Source organism: Larus michahellis, chromosome 4 (genome assembly GCF_964199755.1).
Source record: "Larus michahellis chromosome 4, bLarMic1.1, whole genome shotgun sequence".
NCBI lineage: Eukaryota > Metazoa > Chordata > Aves > Charadriiformes > Laridae > Larus > Larus michahellis.
In genome coordinates, this window is record NC_133899.1 from 6,307,324 (window position 1) to 6,323,152 (window position 15,829).

Here is a 15,829-nt window from a genome sequence, read left to right on the forward strand (position 1 = left end):
CAACATCTGAGCACTGGGTGAGGAAAAACAGAAGGTTGGACGGGAGTTTTGGTCTGTTCCCCGTGACAGAATTTAGGGAGTGCTGAGAAATCTGGCTTTAGATCTACTTCTGGGTTTGTACGCTGTGTCTCTAGGAGTTATGTTAGCTTTTTCCATTCTGCCATCTGAAAATGTTAATATTTAGGGGATTTTTTTTTTTTCTTCATAAAAACAGCAACAACGTGGAAAATATTAACAGGAAACATTTTAGATGCTACAGGAAATTACAGCTGTGAAGAGTGTTTCATATTGTATTAGCAGAAGATTGAATGAGGCTTCTTCCCATCAAAACTTTTAAATCCGTGAAGAGGAGGAAGGTCTCTGACTCCATGTACCTGCTCCTAAGTGGTGTGAAATCTATAAAGAACAGGTATTATGGTCTGCTTTGCTCTCACTGCCCAGGGAACCGGCAGGTACACTTACCTTTTAAGACAGCCGAGTTGCCTAGTTCTGGGGACTGTGAATGTAGTGAATGACACGTACTAGTCCCAGCTGACAATGTGCTGTCCCAGTCTGAGCACTGCCCTGCTTGGTCCTGCTTTCCGAAATGGAGGATGGTCTGTCCTCTGTCCCTCACGTCAGGAAGGGCAGTTGCTATTTCAGAGCTACTCTCGTGGGACGAGTGGGCTGCAGAGCCACCCGAGACCCCACCTCAGTAGCAGCCGAGACCTGGCAAATTCAGAGTGAGCAATGAAGCTGCCCGAACAGCCGGGTGAATGGAGCTCTGCTGAACTTTGTTTTCTTAGCTAGCTAGCATAAGTCTAGTCTGGTTATTTCAATATTAAATTTGCAGTTTCATAATTTATATCCCTCAAGCATTATTGTGACTCACATCGGGTGACTGCTTTACTCTCAGATCCTGCTCATGTTCCTACATATGTGGTTTATTTTCTGATTTGGTTGACCTGGAGAGAACATTGCTGCTGGATGAGCCTTTCTATGAGAAGATGATGTGCTCGCTTCTTCCTGTTCAGAAATCTCCCTAGACTTAATGCCCAGCAATAGCAATGAAAGAAAAAATAAAATCAGGTTATCTTGAGAGAAATCCTCTACTTCGGAAAACGCATAAAATCAGAGAGAACCTCTGCTGCTGGTGTGCCTGTCCTCGTGCCTGTGTGAGTGTCGGGAGTCCACAGACTTCGCTCTGTTTGCAGTCTCCCACCAGCCGCTGCACTGGAGAAGCCTACGCTGGCAGTGCGGGAGCGTGGACCGTTCTCACCAGCATCGCCTGCCCTCCCTGTACAGCCACTTTGCGCACCCACAGGATGGCATCAATCCTGCGTGTGCTCACGTCCACAGAACTGCTGTGCTCTGCAGTCTGCAAGGGGAGGATATACCTGATCTGCCTCAAACTAACAAATCCCCCTGTGCTTGGAAATAAAACAAACCTCAGAAGGGGGAAAGGTTCCCTCTTCTGAGATGCTCAGATGCTATAATACAGTTTCTTTTGAGCCATATTCTGTTGGGCAGAGAGCTATTGATGTGGTCCCCATTGTCACTTAGCTATTTGGTCTATTCATTATTTTCATTTATATTGTTTATGTTAAGCACCTAGAGGCCTGTGATAAGCAAATTTCACCGAATAAAATAAGCCAACTTTAGTAGGTCAATTAGCATTCTCCAAAGATCATACATTTTAGCAGGGAGGTTTGCAGTTTACCACTGTTGTCTAAGGAGAAAATGGAAAGTAGACCCCTCCCCTCTCATACAGTGTCAAATATCAACTCTAAATTAGAATGTTACTTATTCTTACTGAAACTGGGAATTCATTGTAGGAGCTGAGTAATCACAATGCCATTCTCTGATTTCATTTCTGGAGATCATCCAATGAAAACAGCCCGTTTTTACCTACTGGGAAGAAATAGGCAAATACAGTCATGTCTCTAATATGTGTACACAGTATATCAGCGCTTTCCAGGTTGCTTGCTAAATGCAGCTTAAGAACGTTCTAAGACACAGACAGGGGGATTTGTAATGAGACCTATCCAGTGCATTTCTAGTGTCCGCTGTTTGCTTTATAGCTGTAAAATCAATAAAACTTAGGTGTACCAAAGAATATAGCTCGGTAATACAGCAATGCAGGCTGATGGAAGTTGTCCTGATGGTGAATTTATTTTAGATTTGAACATTATGAGTTTCCTTCTTTCCCTGCTTACACAACTTCTAGTGTTTTATTGTCCCCTTCCCTTCACTTGGTTGTCCTTGTTAAGGAGTCCTTTGAGGTGTTTCCTGCTTAAGTTTTCTTCAGTTCTTTCATGATGATTCTCTGCTTGAAGCTCTTTCCTCATTCTGGGTGTCTTTTGACTACGATTTTTTCGCTACTGAGTCCTAACGTAAAGCCAGTTCATTTGGTAATGCTGCCTCAGAGAGATAATACAGCATTTACGTTTTGTGTGCCAGGCTAAGATTGTGTCTTTCGTTTCAGTTTACTAAGGTCAGGCTGCCTAATGTACGTGGTCTAATTTTTACTCACAATTTCACTGACTTCTTGTTCCTGTCTTGAGGGAGCCTGTTGATGTGTTTCTGGTTTGCTAATTTAGGCTTAAACTTCATGTCCTACTCAGCCAGGCCAAGCCATATGAGCTGTCTGTTATCATAGTCTGCCTCACGTCTGTTCTTCCTGTATTTGTGACGCTGATCTTCCTAGAAATCAACCTCAAAAACTTTATTATTTTTTTGGGGGGCTAAGCTTGTTCTGATCGAAGGGTGCAGAAGAGGTGTGTGAGTGGGCAGAACGGTTGGGAGAGAAGAACAGGGCATAGTAGGATCGCTGCCATCTGGACTGCTGTGTTCAAGATTCAAAATCCTGGGTAAATTCCAAACACACACCAAAGTGGAGTGTGGGAGGAACTGCGGAAGGGTACAGTCAGGTTCATCTGCTGGAGATCAGAGGTTTAGAGTCTGGAGTTCCAGGAGGTTTGCCTGAGAGGTTCCAGGGTAGGTGGCCAGCAGGTCCGCGTCTTAAGGAGACCTGTATCGTACTGCAGAGATGGGCGGTGGTCCTGGGGCCTTCAGCCCAGCTCCTGAAAGGTATTTAGGTTTCTGACTGCAATTGATTTTGGTGTCTTCAGTGATGATGCAAACGTGAATTATTAATGAATCAGGGAAATTAGCACAGCTCTTGTTGGTCAGGTAGAAAAACAAGCTGAAGGAAGGAAAGCCACTCTTTTAAAGATGTCCAGAATGACTATTGTAATGCAGCAGTGTGAAATATTAGTTTTTCCAAGAAATAAGTGACGTAAATACCTAAGAAGTTCTCACTCCAGCAAAACCATATGATTATTTTCCCTTGGTTGCTGATGTTGTTCATCAGCCTAGTCATACAGTGACTATTTCTCTAAACCAGAACTTCTCCATTACAGTCGTGGATATTTCTGCTTCCTACCCGTCATGCAAAAGGCATCGTATACTGCATTGCAATCCAAATATTCCATCTCTAGTGAGAATGCATAAATTATTTTGATTTGTGATTGCTTTAGACTCTGAAAGCTTGTCCTTTGCTTGTGCCACAGAAATCATCCTTAAAGATACTGCATGCTGCATGCAGGTTGGAAGGTCAACTTTGGTGGTGGTTTCAGAACTTAATGATTCTTATCAGTGCTGAGAAGCAAACCAAGAAAATCAGATACGTAACAACCAACTCCAGCCCAACAACATCAGGTACATCCAGCTGCTAATACCATATTGATAGACTTTTAATCCCAGAACGTGAAATACCCAACCCAAGTCCAAACAAAACCGAGAACAAACCACCACCCTAAATCTAGTGAGGTTTTATCTAATTTTTTTCCTGGGATATAATAAATTAAACATAGTATGAAATGCAAAAAGGTTACATTGAGACATATAATATTTGAAGGTTTAATTCATTTTTCTAGTGTATAAGACACAAGGCTATTAAATTTTTAAAGCAGTGATCTCCTGAAGTCCCTACTTTATGAGGGCTTTCTTCATAAAGATAAATGGTTTCCTTGCCAAATCAAATGCAGATTTGAAACAAATTAAGTTAATGTTCAACGGTACAAGGTAGAATGGATGGGGGAACTGTTTTATTTTGCATTGTAATAACCATATACACCTAAATCAATAGCTGTGGAAAAAAAAAGGCAATAATATCACGTAACTGCAGGAAATGAAATATAGTGAGATGAAGGGGGGAGCGGGTTGCAGAATGAAAGGATTTGTATTGGAATAATGACATTTCATTAAAAAGGGAAGGAGTGCTATTGAATATAAGTCCATACCAGTAAATTCTATTTCTTATAATAACACTTGAGATGAGTTAAAGTTGCCCAAGTATTATGATAAAGCATCTTACTGGATTCCTTTCTTATATTATGCTGTAATTTTATGTTAAAAGAAAAATTTGAAATGTTAAAGAGGCAGTGCATGTTTTCTGAAGTGCTTTCTATTTCTCCTAATGTTTCATTTAACTTGTTATATTATCCTGTGCTCCCATAATCTGAGCAGGAGGAAGTTTATCAGTTTCATTCTTCTGTAAGCTCGTATTAAAGGAACAAAACAAAATGTGAATCCGGCAATGGTGAAAGGTATTGGATTGAGGGTGCTGGGGATTAAAGCCCTCTCTTTATCCGCGGCACAGGCTCAGGCTGGTGAGTAACAAAGCGGCCTGATAGTGGGATGCGTCTGTCCTCCCTGCGATACAGAGGATCAGATTCTCAGCTGGTGTAAATCAACAGCCGCCGGTGACGATGCGCTGGTTAACGCTGCTGAACGGGGCTGGCTGCAATCTTTTTCAAAGTGCCTTAGAACGAAGTCCTGGTTCCCCTGGAGGCAGTGGCAAAAATCCCATTGATCTCAAGGAGATAAGGATTTTAACTGTGGTCTTTCTGTGTGTCACCTCTGAAGTCTCCCTGAAAGACTCGCCAGGTAGAAAGGAAAATATTCCGTGTGCTTCACTTTGGTCATTTTCCTCAGTCACTTTGTTCTTTTGAGGTTGCCCACAAAGGGACCGGTCCCACTGACTGGGCAACCGAGAGATGCATGTGACTGCTAGAAATTACAATGAGACCGTAGCGTTTATGTCCAGTGTGTCAGATCAAGAGGAGATCATTAGAGGGACAAATTCATTTTGTTCTTTTGCATGAAGGGTACCTGCTGAAACAGGAGCTTGGGTGTCAGCGTGTGGGCATCTCGGTCGAACCTCTGCCAAGTGATCATCTGGAAGATCACTGGTAGTGTTAAGAGGCATGTAGGATTGTAAAGAAAGTAAGATTGACAGTGTCATAATACCTTTATATCAGTGATACAAACATTTTGGAACGCGGATGTCAGACAGCTGTCTCAAAGCTTCTCTCTGCCATCGCTTATACAGTGTGGGCAGACTACATGGAAGGGTTATTATCCTGTTCAGCAGTTTTGGAACTCTGTCTTCTTTTACGAAAAGTGTCATAAAAATGCCATGTCAGGAGGGTGTATACGAGATAGCAATAGAGCTAGACTCATATTTGTATGTTAATGAAGAGACGTTTTGGAGCTTAACTATGGTTTACTGGGTTGCTCACTGTTGGGTACAGTGGAGCCTATCATCATGAGAACATGGTACTGCTTTGTATCATCCTTTATGCCATAATATCAAGGCTTCTGATCCTCATGGTGTATTTCTGGCAATCACAGAAATCAGGCAATGCTTTACTTAGATTTCCTGGACTGATTATACAAAATTACTGTGGTCAGGAATGCATGAAAATTAGGAGGACATTTGGATAAAACTTGACTTAGCATTTAGGGCCTTCGAAATCGTTGCACCTTGTCTTCTCGTCATAGAAAAGGCATTTTTGTGCAGAGCTTGTGACTTCAATTCTGTTGAGCAGACATCTGAACAAGGTGTGCACAGTTAAAGGACGAAACTTGTCCGTATGTACACAGCTCTGCATCATCGTGTCCCCAGTACAGTTGGCATCTGTGCTTGTCTCTACTCATACCCTGCACAACCAGTGTGCCGCCCCAGTGTTAAGCGACTGGGGGCTTGCTTTGAATTATTTTTATAGTCGTAATGAGCTATGTGCTCAACTTGGTGGTTCACTTCTTTCAATAAGGATAGGTCAAACTTTCTCAAGGAAATTCCAGACCTCATTCAGTTTGAAGAGTCTCATCCCTAAGAGCACTCTAAAGACGTACATAACTGTAGTTGAGGTCGTCTCAATTCCTTAGTCTGCTTCAAAATAAGAACCAAAGAGGAGCTCGCTGAAGCAAATCAGCTTTTCAGAACTGCGTATTGTGAAGTCTCTGTCATCTCTATTAGGAGGAATTGATGTCATTGTATTGCTGAACGATCCAGGTTCATCTGGATTCACGTTGACATACCTTTCCTGAGCATATCATGGGCCACACTTTCCACACAAAAAGTATCTGTTTCAGGAACATTATCTATTGTCTCCCCTTTTATAAGTTCATCAGCTAAGATGTCATGGCTTTTGCCAAGGGGCCAGGGCTGACTCATAGCATCTAAGGATTTGGCCGTCTCCCACTCAGGAAATGAGTGAAGTGGGTGCTCAGTGGAATTACATTTTTTTGTAAAAATAAAAAAAAAAAAGGCAACCAAATACATCTAGGCTCTCTTGTAAAATGCCACAGGGAGTTTCGTTTTAGAATACATACAGCCAACCAACCTCTGATTTGTGCATTGCTATCACATTTTCTGGTCTCTGTTTCTTCTGGATAGGACACGTGGGATGTGATCCTTTCAAATTGCCTTTTAATTTTACTCCCCATGAAATTAATTATTGACAAGTCCTAGAATCTGAGCCCCTCTAACCAACTGTTCATGGATTTGTCATGTTCGCTTACCAGGAAAATTCACAAGTCACACTATACCATAAATTATACAAGTCAACTGGAGAACAGAAACAGCACTGCATGGTTTATCTAAATAATAAGCACAGTTTTAATGGTAAACATTCACTCCGAACTTTCCAAGAACATCTTGTAGCATAAAAAAATTTACTGCAGAAATTCTCAGATAGTGATTTTAGATAATGGTTAAATGTAAGAATTTCACTGTGTTGCAAGAACAGTAAAAAAAAGATGAAATATATTGAATAAAGATTTTATTGTGAGTTATTTGCTCGGCGCTGTAGCACCATCAATTTTTTCCCCCTATATAAAAATAATGAAGTCAATAAATGTGTTTAGGTGACCTCTGAGACTTACAAAAAGGATGTTATGAGATGGGTGAATACGGGATACAGTATTTCATTCAGATGCCGAACAGCTGTTGTGGCAGACAATGCTGGCATCCTATTTTTCACCATTGATGCTGATGTAAGTTGGGTTTTGATTGTGTATATGTTGTATTGTATATGGTCTATCATATTGCGGGACCGTGAAAAAGACTTCTAGCCTGTCAACCCTTCCGAGCCACCTGTTTGTGCCACTGTCTAATGGGTAATTACGGACAGTAAGTCAGGGAGCTTGGTGACCAGTACGAGAGCCTGCATACAGATTTGCCCAGCCGTTGCTGACAACCAGCCCGGTGGCTAAATTTGGCTGCAGCATCTTTCTAAAACCCATCGGGCCATATTGTTGTCCTGATGATTTCAACGGGCATGCGACAGAGGTGCAAATGGATACCTGTTTATTTTTCCCTGGAAATGTAGATTATATTCAAATGCATTTGTGAACATCTGGACTCTATCCTGACCCTGTCACTGTGGGCTGTTAATTGTTCCATCTCCTTTCCAAATGAACGATCCCAGCTTGCTGCACGTCACGTCAGACACTAGCAGAGATTTGTTGTGGCACTGAAATGCTTGTGTATATTACAGAAAGTCTCCCATGAATCACAAAATGGGAGGGGATGATGCTGTGGCCTTTCTTTAGATGCGTGGTGCTCCTGTGAAGGTATTTGCCTTGCTCCCGTCTTGTCATCAGTGCTCAGTGTTCACGGCAATTGGAAAAATATTTTTCAAGGAAGTACACAAATTAGCACTTTAGGACTTATTCTGATGCAGATTTAATATTTATACCGATTGTGCATTTTTCCTTTGCAGGAGGATGAAAAACAGAGGAGTTCAGCGTTAACGTTAACAATTAACAGTGCAATGAGAATTCTGTATTAGCTTTTCTATATATTTTCTCTAGGTTCAGTATTTATTTTCTTTTCAGTCCGACAGCTATTCAAAAGGAGGTATGCACCTTGTCAATTACTGAATGACCTCCTTTGTAAATTGACTGAGAGTGTGTGATTTGCCCTGGAGCATCTTTTTTAAGTAATTAGTGTAAATCAGTCAATAGATCTGTGTTAGCAACACCTTAAAAATTGCAGTAGTTTGGAAAATGTTGCACTCTATTGTATGTTGTCTCTTTTAAGTGCCATTGGTTGAAAATGTGAGGAAATTATCCATTTTAAAAAACAGATCAGTAGTCCTTTGATTATGCAGCTTTTGATTTAGAGGGCTGTATGCATTTATTCAGTAAACAGCTGACACCGTACCTGCAGTTTTCTGCTTAGCTAAAAAGCACTTTCAAGGTATTGCTCCTTAAACTGCTCACACTGAGAACAAGGAGATAGGAGGAACCTTCTGACTTGCGCCTGTGAGAGCTTGACCTATACTTGCCTGCGCTCTGGGATGTGCCAGCAGCTCCGTATGCCGTTTTCTCCGAACATGGATCCTTTGCTGTTGCTGAGCTGTGGTGGTGGCGAGCTGCGGCTCCCTTCTTAGTATGGGAAGGAAGGGAAGGATGCTGGTTGTAGGCAAGGGATTTTGCTGAGTAGGGTGTTTGCTACAGAGGGAGTTTGCTTGGGGGTGACGAGTTTGTTAGTCAAAAGAGCAGTTGGAATACCCATTTTAGCGCGTTAGTGAGTCACTTCTGGAATTCAGACCCCCGTGGCTGTTTTAGCTTCTTGGGTGCAGCTCTTTCATCTATAACACATGGATGCTTTTTTGCCCCAACCACCTCTTTGCCCCTCACTGGATTCTTGCACGTAGAGTCCAGACTTTTTTTTTTCTTGAAGGGAGCGGGGATATCATTTCAGTCTCTGCCTCGGTCAGATTTTGTGGTTTTGCAACTCTGTGTTTCTGTTTTGTTTTCAAAGTAAGTCTGTCCTTCAAAACCGCAGGGAGACAAAACTCCAGTGAGGCTGACTGCCATGAGAAGTGCTCTCAGAAGTACATCCTTCATGAAGGAGCCTTCACTCCTTCATATTCGTATACTAGAGTCCTCTTATTTGTTACTTGTATGAATAATTTTAAAAGTTTTTTTGAGTAGTTTAGAAATTTTAATCAAAACTGAAAATAGTCTTAGACCCTGAACAGCTACCAGCTTCGAAATTGCTGACCACTGTAGGTCCATCATCCCCAAGATGAATCTTGCCTGCCTCTCTAGCTGTGCGCAGAAAACAAGCTGTTTGGAGGAAAAAAACCCAGGGATTTTTATTATTTTTTTTTCGAGAGCTGTAATTAAGCAATCATAACAGCCCTTTAAATAAATACAGCTTGCATTTACATTTTACCACGCACTTCTGGTGTTTGTTTAACTTTATTTCTTTTTCACCCCATTTTAACATCACAGAAAATCGACAGCGGGCTTTCTGGATGCTGCCGCTCCTCCAGCCTGTCCCAGCCTGTGTGCTGTTGGCGGTGCAGCCCTCCAGACTCAGGCTGGCGGGATGCCTGACGTCGTCACCCGCCTCGCAGAAGTGGGTTCCGATTGCAAAGCCAACCATTTAGAAAGATGCACTGTTTTGCACCCCCCACCGCCCCCCGATCCCCCGCCCCAGATCAGAATCTGTTAAAGCAATGAAAACTTAATTGTGATCAGAAATCACGTATGTTCGTCTCAGGCCTCGGCTGTATAAAGTTCAGCGCTCCCTGGAGTCAGAGATGGGGGCTGGTTTTTCAGAAGAGCTCAGCATGCCCCAACTCTTGTTGAGAACAACAGGGGTGCTTCTCGGGATTGAATGCCTTTGAAAATCTGATCATGTCACTTTATTTATTTATGTAGATTTGTGTATGCACAAAAATATACAACGTGCCCAGAAACGAGCACGCACACATACATGACAGCTCTAGGGTCTGGATTTTCAAAGGAGCCTGGGAGAATTCAGTGAGAGATGGGTGCCTAATTAAAATTCATATCCTTCCTGCCTTTGGCATAACTTAAACCTACAGCGAAATTAATAGCAAAACATGACTAAAGGGCAGCAGGATAATTCAGTAAAACCCACAAGAAGCGAGCCAGGCAAATTAGCCTTCCTTTCACCAGCCTTACATTTTCCCATTTCTTATTTTCAGAGGTGGAAAGAAAATGACAAAGGAATGCCAAATCTCTTTAAAACACCGCCCTTAGGTGGGATGCTTTAGATTGTCGGGGGTCAGGACCTATCCCTGGTTATGTGTTTATGTAGACAGCAAAAGGGGTCTGATTTTTGTTGAGACTTCACTGGACTGTTGCACTGGGGTATGAGAACCAGAGCCAGGTAACAGAGCACTTTTGGGTACTCGTGAGATCGTAGCGTAAGCTGTAGAATCATAGCAGAAACAGTGCATCTCTCCGCTTCAAACAAACAAATAAACAAAGCCCTTGCTTTAGGATTCCCCAGAATCTTGTTCTTTATCTACATGTACGAAAAGAAAACCCTGCATCCTGTAAGATGATTTACCAAACCAATCGTTTTTATGACGGTGCACACGAGTTTACATTCCAGCCTTGGTCCCAGGAGGGAGGCGGGCACCCGAGCTCAGTGCCTTGCGTCTCTGCTTTATCTAATGCATATACTCTAGCCAGCCCGCCAGTGTACAAAATAGAATCCATTCATAGGAAAGGCTTTTACACCACCATGAATCTTTGCTGCCCAGGATATGTCCTCAACAGGTAGTTCGGACAAAGTGTAGGAGATGATAATTTCTGTTCTCTGGAGACCGCTGTGGGCAGGGAGGGATTTGAACGCTGCCCTTTCCTAGCCTGGCTGAGAGCCAAGTTAGTTCGCAAACCTAGAACAGAATCGCTTCTCCAGCCGCCGAATTTTAAAAGAAAGTGGCTGCAAATATATTTTGCAAGAGATGCGATCTCTTTCTTTCTGTTTTCCTTAGAAAAAGTGGAGAGGATTGGGTCTCTGTGGAATGTACGAGGCGATTTGTAATTCATGTGTCAGATCTAGTAAGAAACTGGTACCAAATGAGTCGTGGCATGGGGTGACACATGTGGGGTGTGAGTTTGGTACCTCTGACCAGATGTGTGGGATCCCGGGAAGGGATGGGAGCCTGGCCCACAGTTTTGGGCTTTTCCTCATGGCTTCTGCTTGAGCCGTACTTAACCCGGGGCACTGAGCCCTGACAGAGAACAGTTTGAAACTGTCAGGGCCAAATGTTTTCATCCCTGTTTGTCAGTGTCAATCTGTGCTTTTCTCTGTGAGCTGCTTTGTAGAGTTAGAAAGAACGAATCCCAAACCACGCTCTTTTCCAGAACCAGTCGGGTTTGCTGCAGTTCTCTCGCTTGCCCTCTCGGATGGTACTGACGGTGGAGAATGGATTTTTAATTAAAGGGAGAAAAGGTATTAACAAATACCTTACATCAAAGCAACTGGTCTCTAACCTAACTAGCCCAGGATGCTTGCCCCTGCTAGGCTGCTGGACAAACACACTTCACCACTGTGATCATAAGAGGCTGAAGTATCTTTCAGACAAGCTCATTCCTTAGACTTAATTAAAACCTAGTTCACTCCTTTATTCAATTTATGAGGCCTAGCCAGTAGGATTAAGCGATTACAGGCAAAAAGCCCCATTTGTGAAACACTCATAAGCTCAAGCTGCTAGACTGCTCAGTTGTACTCCATTAAATTAATAAGGAATGAATAGACTGATCCATTATGAATAAAGCTGTGGGGAGCCTCAGCATTGCCTCAGACTCTCTGCACACTCCTTAGAGAACATTTGTGCAAAATGATTATGTTCATATTCATTCAATTGGAATTCTATAAAAGTGGAATGCATAAATTACTCTAAAGATGGGGAGTTTATCTTAAACATTAACTATGTGTGTGAATTAATAAGACTATTATAAAACCATTAGCATTCAGTGTATTTACCTATGTATGCCGCATACCTAAACTAAATTCAACAATTGTGCCTAATTACTATTCTTGTTGTGTGATCAAGCTGTGGTTCATTTTCCCTTGTAGTCGTAATATTTATGAATTACAGTTTTTCCTGTTAAAACTTCTGAATCCCCTTTTCTTCCCTTTTCTTCCCCCCCCCAGCTTTACATTTGCTCCTGTACTGTGCCATTAATGTACTGGGAAGTGAAAGATCAACAGATGCTTACAGATGTGTTAAAATACAACATCGACTAACACCTGCAAGCACGCATGCCATCGACCAAACCTTTGTCTTTTATAGAGTATTGGAGGAGGAAGGATGGCAGCGACTCCTGGGAGAGTCTTCCCTGAATCTTCTGCTGCCCTGCAGTACCCGGCAGAATCCCAGATTCGAAATGCAGGATTCCCCCACCAGCCTTGGCCATGTTGTGAACATGCACAGTCTGTTTCTTCTGGAAGAACTCCAAGTGACTTGAAAGGTAAAAAAAAAACAACCAACCAACCCAGAAACCAAAATGGCGGGGGGGGGGTGTTGGTGGAAAAAAAAAAGGCAGTTTGTAGAGGACTTGGCAAACAAGGAGTTAAAATGAGCTAACGCAGGTCAGTTGATAAGGTTATGGAAGCAAGCGCTCAAAGCGTGAGCGGTAGGGGTGTGCAGCAGGCTGAGAGCAGGGCTCAGGGCTGAGCTGCCGGGGCAGACACTCTGAGCAGCAACTTGTCCTCCTGCCCTGCTTCTCCCTGTCTGTCCTTTGACACTTTCTGACGGAGCGACCAGGGCAGCAGCAGAACCTATGGGGTTGTGGAGCTGATTTGCCAGGGACTGGGCTGAAGCAAAGACGACTGCGCTATTAGGACTGATTCGATGTGATCTGGATGAAATGGCGAGGAGGGGTACCTAGGCTCGGTGTTATTATTTTCCATGCTGTTCCTCAGCAGAGCGAGGAAGTTACGTGTTAACGCGGGTTAGCTAGCACGTCTGACCTTCATTGTTCCCAGTGGAAACAGTGACAGTCTATTAGTCCTCCACAAGGGATATCACTGTCTCACAGCAGCTCTGAAAATCCCCCAGGACACTCCTGGAACAACAATAATTCAGCAAGAGTTCACACAACGGCAGAGCTCTGTGAAATGTTTGCAACAAATCTTGCCTGGATGGAGAGGGGGATGTGGTAGGCAGGGGGAGAGGGATCGTTTTGAACTCGGCTGCGTTTGAGAGGAGACATTAACCTTTCAGGCAAGTCAGACCAGGTGGGAGTTTTGCAACAGGAAAATCTTGCTAATTCTCTTGCAATGAAATAGCCAAATAGATAAAAGAAGGTGGAAATTAGTTTTTTAGCTTAATCGTGCTTCTGAAGTAGAATATCAACCTCTAAATCTGAATTTTAAAGTGAAAGACAAAGAATTTAAACTAGGAAACTCGTAGGGGCTAAAAGCCAAGGAAACTAATTTTCGGCTGAAGTCTTAGGAAATGGAGTGACAGAGTTTTAATACTGCTTACAGAAAGTAGTAGTTGAACCAAAGTACGATTGCCTTTGGTAGAACAATAATGCTATGCATAGGTAAGTACATCTGCAGGTTTGTGACGCACCAAGTGGCTGCTAAAATCTTTTCATGTACTTTTAGAATAAAAGGGTAGGAGTAAAGAAACTCTTAGAAATTTCTTAGACCTGATCTTCTCTTCTTCGGTGACACCATCCTTCCCAACACAGTATAACTTCCCGATGCTCCTGTGCCCTTTGGCCTGTAACACACTCGTGCAGTGTGTCCTGGCCTGAAATGGAGCGCAGGCTGTCAGGGCTCGCAAAGGGACGAGCGGTGCCTCTGCATAGACATCCTGATCCAGGTGGCCTAAGAGGACTCCAGAATTCCATAACCTCTACTTGCTGGTTTGGAGATCTTTCGATTGGGAGGCGTATCTCAAGACACAGAGTTACTTGATGTCAGTAGGGCCCCTGGATGGCTTAATCCAGGCTTGATCGAAAGGATTAATAAATGAATTCTTGACTGAGCCTGCATGTGAAGTCTGTATTGGAGAAAGGCTTATTCTTTGGCCCAACTCCAAGAGAAACTAATCATCATGAACTTCACGCAGATTTACGATTATTCTTTCTATGGAAAGGGTTAGGCCAGCACTCTCTGGCAGTAATGAAAAGCCTGCAGAAAGGGAGAAAGCTGAACATACACAGAACAAACATTGAATATAGGTTTGTTTCCTTGAAATCCTTCCCTTGGATTTTCTATGTTTTCACAGAAAACTGATGGAAGAGTACTATCATGTATTAAACCAGATAGAATCGTTATGCTCATCTCAGCTCCGGGAGACAGAAATATCATACAGTCTTATTTTTTCAAGGGAGATGGTATCGCGAAATAAAGTGATAAGAAAGAAAGTTACCGTGATAGTATGAAATATGTCCACTGGCTGCCTTCAGCACAGTAATCTTTTATGTTCCAACTATTACTCAACGTACAGATTACGGAAGCGCTGTTCTTCTGTGGCGCTCTCTTGGGTGATCTATGAAAGCCTGTAGAAGTCAGTGAAAAGAATCCTATCATTCCTGGTTCTTCCTTAAAATATGGTAATAACATAAAAAATCCATTAAATTTCAGTACACACATATTGGAAATACAGTATGATAGTGGGGGTTTTAAAAGGTGCGGATTTCTAATAAATGTAATAAATCTAGTCAGATTTCTAATAAACTTTTAGAATATGCAGAAAAAAACCACAACCTGCTCATCCAGGATTTGGGGCTTTCTTTTTTTTTTTATTAAAAGCGGGTTGAAAACGGTTTTGTAATCTGTTTCCAATACTGCATTTGCAGATACGCATGGATTTGTTAGGATATCTCCTAATCATAGGATTTTGTTAAAGAAGGTTGTGGAACAGTCATTAAAATTAAAACCAAAGCTTTGTCCCAGAGTTTTGCCTTGGTCTTGAGATAGCTTTTTGCTTTTTCTTTTTAATGCTAATTTTTTTTTACATTAAAACATGATTTTCCTGCCTCTTGCACAAAAAGGACGTAATGGGCAGACAGAGGTAATACAGGGGCTATAGAATTCTTTCATTTTGTAAAGCAACAGACCAGTGGTCTGCAAGAGCCAGTATCTCTCCCAAAAGAAGATTACAATCACTTGGCCAGCCAGGCAGTGCAAGATGGCAACGGTTCTTCTGTGATCCTTGCACGTGGTTAGTGTATTTCTAGAGCCACGGGGACTGTTAATCCTTGTGACTTAAGCTAAATTAGTCTGACTACAGATGTTACTACTTTGGAGATTCTGCATTATTTGGATCTCATTAATGTGTCACGTGGTTTATGAGCTCCATGCTGTGTGGCGTGTGAGTGGGTACACGAGGACGGGGGGGTGGCTCCCACTTGTGGGGCTGTGTAAAGGCTGAGTTCCTTTTGTGCACGTGCAGTAAGGGCGAGCGTAAATCTCCTTAACTCAGGAGAGTTGGGAAACTGCGTGCTCCTAGCCTGGCCTTGCCTTAGAGGCAAAATGGGGTGTGTGGTTAAAGCACAGCAACTGGTAATTTTGTATTGCTGCTGGTGGTACTCCAACTTCCTGGAGGTGGTTCATGCTGGTGTGGCCATTCTGAGGCCACCAGGCAGCCCTTTCCTCCTGCAAAAGCCCTTGCCCCGGTGTTGATGTCTGACATAGCATCCAGGATATCTGCAAGGGTGTTGAATAATAACTGGTGGAGGGGAAGGTGCTTAGTGATTGACAGTG

The 15,829-nt window shown here is 42.7% G+C and overlaps 1 long non-coding RNA gene across 2 annotated transcripts in view; it reads left to right on the plus strand.

Moving 5' to 3' along the window:
• LOC141741799 (uncharacterized) overlaps positions 1-15,829 on the plus strand; it is an 80,573-nt gene that overhangs the window by 55,696 nt on the left and 9,048 nt on the right. Inside the window, exon 7 of one of the 2 annotated variants that reach the window (XR_012586477.1) lies at positions 12,399-12,576. This is a non-coding gene — a long non-coding RNA (uncharacterized LOC141741799). Of the gene's footprint in view, positions 1-12,398; positions 12,740-15,829 lie in introns of those variants that run through there. The other variant, XR_012586476.1, reaches the window with a different exon arrangement.